The following is an 8,097-nucleotide window of genomic DNA, read 5'->3' as shown; positions in this document are numbered from 1 at the left end:
AGAAGGCATTTTATCACAGGATAAGAAATCAGCCCTCAACAACTTAACCGGCGGAAAAAGATTTTTTTGAAAAAATCCCTAAGGCCCGGGGTCACAATTTCAGCAAAAATCTGACTTTTGCCAATTCACTCAAAAGTGGTGCCAAACGCTTGCAAATGATCCCCTGAAATTTTGGCAGTCGAAACAGAAGGCTTTTTATCACAGCACAAGAAATCAGCCCTCGACAACTTAACCGGCGGAAAAAGATTTTTTTGAAAAAATCCCTAAGCCCCGGGGTCACAATTTCAGCAAAAATCTGACTTTTGCCAATTCTCTCAAAAATGCTGCCAAACGGTTGCAAATGATCCCCTGAAAGTTTTGGTAGACGAAACAGAAGGCTTTTTATCACAGGACAAGAAATCAGCCCTCAACAACTCAACCGGCGGAAAAAGATTTTTTTGAAAAAATCCCTAAGCCCCGGGGTCACAATTTCAGCAAAAATCTGACTTTTGCAAATTTACTCAATAATGCTGCCAAACGCTTGCAAATGCTCCCCTGAAAGGTTTGGCAGTCGAAACAGAAGGCATTTTATCACAGGACAAGAAATCAGCCCTCGACAACTTAACCGGCGGAAAAAGATTGTTTTGAAAAAATCCCTAAGGCCCGGGGTCACAATTTCAGCAAAAATCTGACTTTTGCCAATTCACTCAAAAATGCTGCCAAACACTTGCAAATGCTCCACAGAAAGTTTTGGTAGACGAAACAGAAGGCTTTTTATCACAGGATAAGAAATCAGCCCTCAACAACTTAACCGGCAGAAAAAGATTTTTTTGAAAAAATCCCTAAGCCCCGGGGTCACAATTTCAGCAAAAATCTGACTTTTGCAAATTTACTCAAAAATGCTGCCAAACGCTTGCAAATGCTCCCCTGAAAGGTTTGGTAGACGAAACAGAAGGCTTTTTATCACAGGACAAGAAATCAGCCCTCGACAACTTAACCGGCGGAAAAAGATTTTTTTGAAAAAATCCCTAAGGCCCGGGGTCACAATTTCAGCAAAAATCTGACTTTTGCCAATTCACTCAAAAATGCTGCCAAACGGTTGCAAATGATCCCCTGAAATTTTGGCAGTCGAAACAGAAGGCTTTTTATCACAGCACAAGAAATCAGCCCTCGACAACTTAACCGGCGGAAAAAGATTTTTTTGAAAAAATCCCTAAGCCCCGGGGTCACAATTTCAGCAAAATTCTTACTTTTGCCAATTCACTCAAAAGTGGTGCCAAACGCTTGCAAATGATCCCCTGAAATTTTGGCAGTCGAAACAGAAGGCTTTTTATCACAGCACAAGAAATCAGCCCTCGACAACTTAACCGGCGGAAAAAGATTTTTTTGAAAAAATCCCTAAGCCCCGGGGTCACAATTTCAGCAAAAATCTGACTTTTGCAAATTTACTCAAAAATGCTGCCAAACGCTTGCAAATGCTCCCCTGAAAGGTTTGGTAGACGAAACAGAAGGCTTTTTATCACAGGACAAGAAATCAGCCCTCGACAACTTAACCGGCGAAAAAAGATTTTTTTGAAAAAATCCCTAAGCCCCGGGGTCACAATTTCAGCAAAAATCTGACTTTTGCCAATTCACTCAAAAATGCTGCCAAACGGTTGCAAATGATCCCCTGAAATTTTGGCAGTCGAAACAGAAGGCTTTTTATCACAGGACAAGAAATCAGCCCTCAACAACTTAAGCGGCGGAAAAAGATTTTTTTGAAAAAATCCCTAAGCCCCGGGGTCACAATTTCAGCAAAAATCTGACTTTTGGTAATTCACTCAAAAATGGTGCCAAACACTTGCAAATGCTCCACAGAAAGTTTTGGTAGACGAAACAGAAGGCATTTTATCACAGGATAAGAAATCAGCCCTCAACAACTTAACCGGCGGAAAAAGATTTTTTTGAAAAAATCCCTAAGGCCCGGGGTCACAATTTCAGCAAAAATCTGACTTTTGCCAATTCACTCAAAAGTGGTGCCAAACGCTTGCAAATGATCCCCTGAAATTTTGGCAGTCGAAACAGAAGGCTTTTTATCACAGCACAAGAAATCAGCCCTCGACAACTTAACCGGCGGAAAAAGATTTTTTTGAAAAAATCCCTAAGCCCCGGGGTCACAATTTCAGCAAAAATCTGACTTTTGCCAATTCTCTCAAAAATGCTGCCAAACGGTTGCAAATGATCCCCTGAAAGTTTTGGTAGACGAAACAGAAGGCTTTTTATCACAGGACAAGAAATCAGCCCTCAACAACTCAACCGGCGGAAAAAGATTTTTTTGAAAAAATCCCTAAGCCCCGGGGTCACAATTTCAGCAAAAATCTGACTTTTGCAAATTTACTCAATAATGTGCCAAACGCTTGCAAATGCTCCCCTGAAAGGTTTGGCAGTCGAAACAGAAGGCATTTTATCACAGGACAAGAAATCAGCCCTCGACAACTTAACCGGCGGAAAAAGATTGTTTTGAAAAAATCCCTAAGGCCCGGGGTCACAATTTCAGCAAAAATCTGACTTTTGCCAATTCACTCAAAAATGCTGCCAAACACTTGCAAATGCTCCACAGAAAGTTTTGGTAGACGAAACAGAAGGCTTTTTATCACAGGATAAGAAATCAGCCCTCAACAACTTAACCGGCAGAAAAAGATTTTTTTGAAAAAATCCCTAAGCCCCGGGGTCACAATTTCAGCAAAAATCTGACTTTTGCAAATTTACTCAAAAATGCTGCCAAACGCTTGCAAATGCTCCCCTGAAGGGTTTGGTAGACGAAACAGAAGGCTTTTTATCACAGGACAAGAAATCAGCCCTCGACAACTTAACCGGCGAAAAAAGATTTTTTTGAAAAAATCCCTAAGCCCCGGGGTCACAATTTCAGCAAAAATCTGACTTTTGCCAATTCACTCAAAAATGCTGCCAAACGGTTGCAAATGATCCCCTGAAATTTTGGCAGTCGAAACAGAAGGCTTTTTATCACAGGACAAGAAATCAGCCCTCAACAACTTAAGCGGCGGAAAAAGATTTTTTTGAAAAAATCCCTAAGCCCCGGGGTCACAATTTCAGCAAAAATCTGACTTTTGGTAATTCACTCAAAAATGGTGCCAAACGCTTGCAAATGCTCCCCTGAAAGTTTTGGTAGACGAAACAGAAGGCTTTTTATCACAGGACAAGAAATCAGCCCTCGACAACTTAACCGGCGGAAAAAGATTTTTTTGAAAGAATCCCTAAGGCCCGGGGTCACAATTTCAGCAAAAATCTGACTTTTGCCAATTAACTCAAAAATGCTGCCAAACGGTTGCAAATGATCCCCTGAAATTTTGGCAGTCGAAACAGAAGGCTTTTTATCACAGCACAAGAAATCAGCCCTCGACAACTTAACCGGCGGAAAAAGATTTTTTTGAAAAAATCCCTAAGCCCCGGGGTCACAATTTCAGCAAAAATCTGACTTTTGCCAATTCTCTCAAAAATGCTGCCAAACGGTTGCAAATGATCCCCTGAAAGTTTTGGTAGACGAAACAGAAGGCTTTTTATCACAGGACAAGAAATCAGCCCTCAACAACTTAACCGGCGGAAAAAGATTTTTTTGAAAAAATCCCTAAGCCCCGGGGTCACAATTTCAGCAAAAATCTGACTTTTGCAAATTTACTCAATAATGCTGCCAAACGCTTGCAAATGCTCCCCTGAAAGGTTTGGCAGTCGAAACAGAAGGCATTTTATCACAGGACAAGAAATCAGCCCTCGACAACTTAACCGGCGGAAAAAGATTGTTTTGAAAAAATCCCTAAGGCCCGGGGTCACAATTTCAGCAAAAATCTGACTTTTGCCAATTCACTCAAAATGCTGCCAAACACTTGCAAATGCTCCACAGAAAGTTTTGGTAGACGAAACAGAAGGCTTTTTATCACAGGATAAGAAATCAGCCCTCAACAACTTAACCGGCGGAAAAAGATTTTTTTGAAAGAATCCCTAAGGCCCGGGGTCACAATTTCAGCAAAAATCTGACTTTTGACAATTAACTCAAAAATGCTGCCAAACGCTTGCAAATGCTCCCCTGAAAGTTTTGGTAGACGAAACAGAAGGCTTTTTATCACAGGATAAGAAATCAGCCCTCAACAACTTAAGCGGCGGAAAAAGATTTTTTTGAAAAAATCCCTAAGCCCCGGGGTCACAATTTCAGCAAAAATCTGACTTTTGGCAATTCACTCAAAAATGGTGCCAAACACTTGCAAATGCTCCCCTGAAAGGTTTGGTAGAAGAAACAGAAGGCTTTTTATCACAGGACAAGAAATCAGCCCTCGACAACTTAACCGGCGGAAAAAGATTTTTTTGAAAAAATCCCTAAGCCCCGGGGTCACAATTTCAGCAAAAATCTGACTTTTGCCAATTCACTCAAAAATGCTGCCAAACGGTTGCAAATGATCCCCTGAAATTTTGGCAGTCGAAACAGAAGGCTTTTTATCACAGCACAAGAAATCAGCCCTCGACAACTTAACCGGCGGAAAAAGATTTTTTTGAAAAAATCCCTAAGCCCCGGGGTCACAATTTCAGCAAAAATCTGACTTTTGCCAATTCTCTCAAAAATGCTGCCAAACGGTTGCAAATGATCCCCTGAAAGTTTTGGTAGACGAAACAGAAGGCTTTTTATCACAGGACAAGAAATCAGCCCTCAACAACTTAACCGGCGGAAAAAGATTTTTTTGAAAAAATCCCTAAGCCCCGGGGTCACAATTTCAGCAAAAATCTGACTTTTGCAAATTTACTCAATAATGCTGCCAAACGCTTGCAAATGCTCCCCTGAAAGGTTTGGCAGTCGAAACAGAAGGCATTTTATCACAGGACAAGAAATCAGCCCTCGACAACTTAACCGGCGGAAAAAGATTGTTTTGAAAAAATCCCTAAGGCCCGGGGTCACAATTTCAGCAAAAATCTGACTTTTGCCAATACACTCAAAAATGCTGCCAAACACTTGCAAATGCTCCACAGAAAGTTTTGGTAGACGAAACAGAAGGCTTTTTATCACAGGATAAGAAATCAGCCCTCAACAACTTAACCGGCAGAAAAAGATTTTTTTGAAAAAATCCCTAAGCCCCGGGGTCACAATTTCAGCAAAAATCTGACTTTTGCCAATTCACTCAAAAATGCTGCCAAACGGTTGCAAATGATACCCTGAAATTTTGGCAGTCGAAACAGAAGGCTTTTTATCACAGGACAAGAAATCAGCCCTCAACAACTTAAGCGGCGGAAAAAGATTTTTTTGAAAAAATCCCTAAGCCCCGGGGTCACAATTTCAGCAAAAATCTGACTTTTGCCAATTCACTCAAAAATGCTGCCAAACGGTTGCAAATGATCCCCTGAAATTTTGGCAGTCGAAACAGAAGGCTTTTTATCACAGGACAAGAAATCAGCCCTCAACAACTTAAGCGGCGGAAAAAGATTTTTTTGAAAAAATCCCTATGCCCCGGGGTCACAATTTCAGCAAAAATCTGACTTTTGGTAATTCACTCAAAAATGGTGCCAAACACTTGCAAATGCTCCACAGAAAGTTTTGGTAGACGAAACAGAAGGCATTTTATCACAGGATAAGAAATCAGCCCTCAACAACTTAACCGGCGGAAAAAGATTTTTTTGAAAAAATCCCTAAGGCCCGGGGTCACAATTTCAGCAAAAATCTGACTTTTGCCAATTCACTCAAAAATGGTGCCAAACGCTTGCAAATGCTCCCCTGAAAGGCTTGGTAGTCGAAACAGAAGGCTTTTTATCACAGGACAAGAAATCAGCCCTCGACAACTTAACCGGCGGAAAAAGATTTTTTTGAAAAAATCCCTAAGCCCCGGGGTCACAATTTCAGCAAAAATCTGACTTTTGCCAATTCACTCAAAAATGCTGCCAAACGCTTGCAAATGCTCCACAGAAAGGCTTGGTAGTCGAAACAGAAGGCATTTTATCACAGGACAAGAAATCAGCCCTCGACAACTTAACCGGCGGAAAAAGATTGTTTTGAAAAAATCCCTAAGGCCCGGGGTCACAATTTCAGCAAAAATCTGACTTTTGCCAATTCACTCAAAAATGCTGCCAAACACTTGCAAATGCTCCACAGAAAGTTTTGGTAGACGAAACAGAAGGCTTTTTATCACAGGATAAGAAATCAGCCCTCAACAACTTAACCGGCAGAAAAAGATTTTTTTGAAAAAATCCCTAAGCCCCGGGGTCACAATTTCAGCAAAAATCTGACTTTTGCAAATTTACTCAAAAATGCTGCCAAACGCTTGCAAATGCTCCCCTGAAAGGTTTGGTAGACGAAACAGAAGGCTTTTTATCACAGGACAAGAAATCAGCCCTCGACAACTTAACCGGCGAAAAAAGATTTTTTTGAAAAAATCCCTAAGCCCCGGGGTCACAATTTCAGCAAAAATCTGACTTTTGCCAATTCACTCAAAAATGCTGCCAAACGGTTGCAAATGATCCCCTGAAATTTTGGCAGTCGAAACAGAAGGCTTTTTATCACAGGACAAGAAATCAGCCCTCAACAACTTAACCGGCGGAAAAAGATTTTTTTGAAAAAATCCCTAAGCCCCGGGGTCACAATTTCAGCAAAAATCTGACTTTTGGTAATTCACTCAAAAATGGTGCCAAACACTTGCAAATGCTCCACAGAAAGTTTTGGTAGACGAAACAGAAGGCATTTTATCACAGGATAAGAAATCAGCCCTCAACAACTTAACCGGTGGAAAAAGATTTTTTTGAAAAAATCCCTAAGGCCCGGGGTCACAATTTCAGCAAAAATCTGACTTTTGCCAATTCACTCAAAAATGGTGCCAAACGCTTGCAAATGCTCCGCTGAAAGGCTTGGTAGTCGAAACAGAAGGCTTTTTATCACAGGACAAGAAATCAGCCCTCGACAACTTAACCGGCGGAAAAAGATTTTTTTGAAAAAATCCCTAAGCCCCGGGGTCACAATTTCAGCAAAAATCTGACTTTTGCCAATTCTCTCAAAAATGCTGCCAAACGGTGGCATATGATCCCCTGAAATTTTGGCAGTCGAAACAGAAGGCTTTTTATCACAGGACAAGAAATCAGCCCTCGACAACTTAACCGGCGGAAAAAGATTTTTTTGAAAAAATCCCTAAGCCCCGGGGTCACAATTTCAGCAAAAATCTGACTTTTGACAATTCACTCAAAAATGGTGCCAAACGCTTGCAAATGCTCCCCTGAAAGGTTTGGTAGACGAAACAGAAGGCTTTTTATCACAGGACAAGAAATCAGCCCTCAACAACTTAACCGGCGGAAAAAGATTGTTTTGAAAAAATCCCTAAGCCCCGGGGTCACAATTTCAGCAAAAATCTGACTTTTGGTAATTCACTCAAAAATGGTGCCAAACACTTGCAAATGCTCCACAGAAAGTTTTGGTAGACGAAACAGAAGGCATTTTATCACAGGATAAGAAATCAGCCCTCAACAACTTAACCGGTGGAAAAAGATTTTTTTGAAAAAATCCCTAAGGCCCGGGGTCACAATTTCAGCAAAAATCTGACTTTTGCCAATTCACTCAAAAATGGTGCCAAACGCTTGCAAATGCTCCGCTGAAAGGCTTGGTAGTCGAAACAGAAGGCTTTTTATCACAGGACAAGAAATCAGCCCTCGACAACTTAACCGGCGGAAAAAGATTTTTTTGAAAAAATCCCTAAGCCCCGGGGTCACAATTTCAGCAAAAATCTGACTTTTGCCAATTCTCTCAAAAATGCTGCCAAACGGTGGCATATGATCCCCTGAAATTTTGGCAGTCGAAACAGAAGGCTTTTTATCACAGGACAAGAAATCAGCCCTCGACAACTTAACCGGCGGAAAAAGATTTTTTTGAAAAAATCCCTAAGCCCCGGGGTCACAATTTCAGCAAAAATCTGACTTTTGACAATTCACTCAAAAATGGTGCCAAACGCTTGCAAATGCTCCCCTGAAAGGTTTGGTAGACGAAACAGAAGGCTTTTTATCACAGGACAAGAAATCAGCCCTCAACAACTTAACCGGCGGAAAAAGATTGTTTTGAAAAAATCCCTAAGGCCCGGGGTCACAATTTCAGCAAAAATCTGA

This window comes from Podarcis erhardii (genome assembly GCF_964252035.2).
Source record: "Podarcis erhardii genome assembly, chromosome: 9".
NCBI classification, from domain to species: Eukaryota; Metazoa; Chordata; class Lepidosauria; order Squamata; family Lacertidae; genus Podarcis; species Podarcis erhardii.
Note: the sequence above shows the minus strand (reverse complement) of the source record.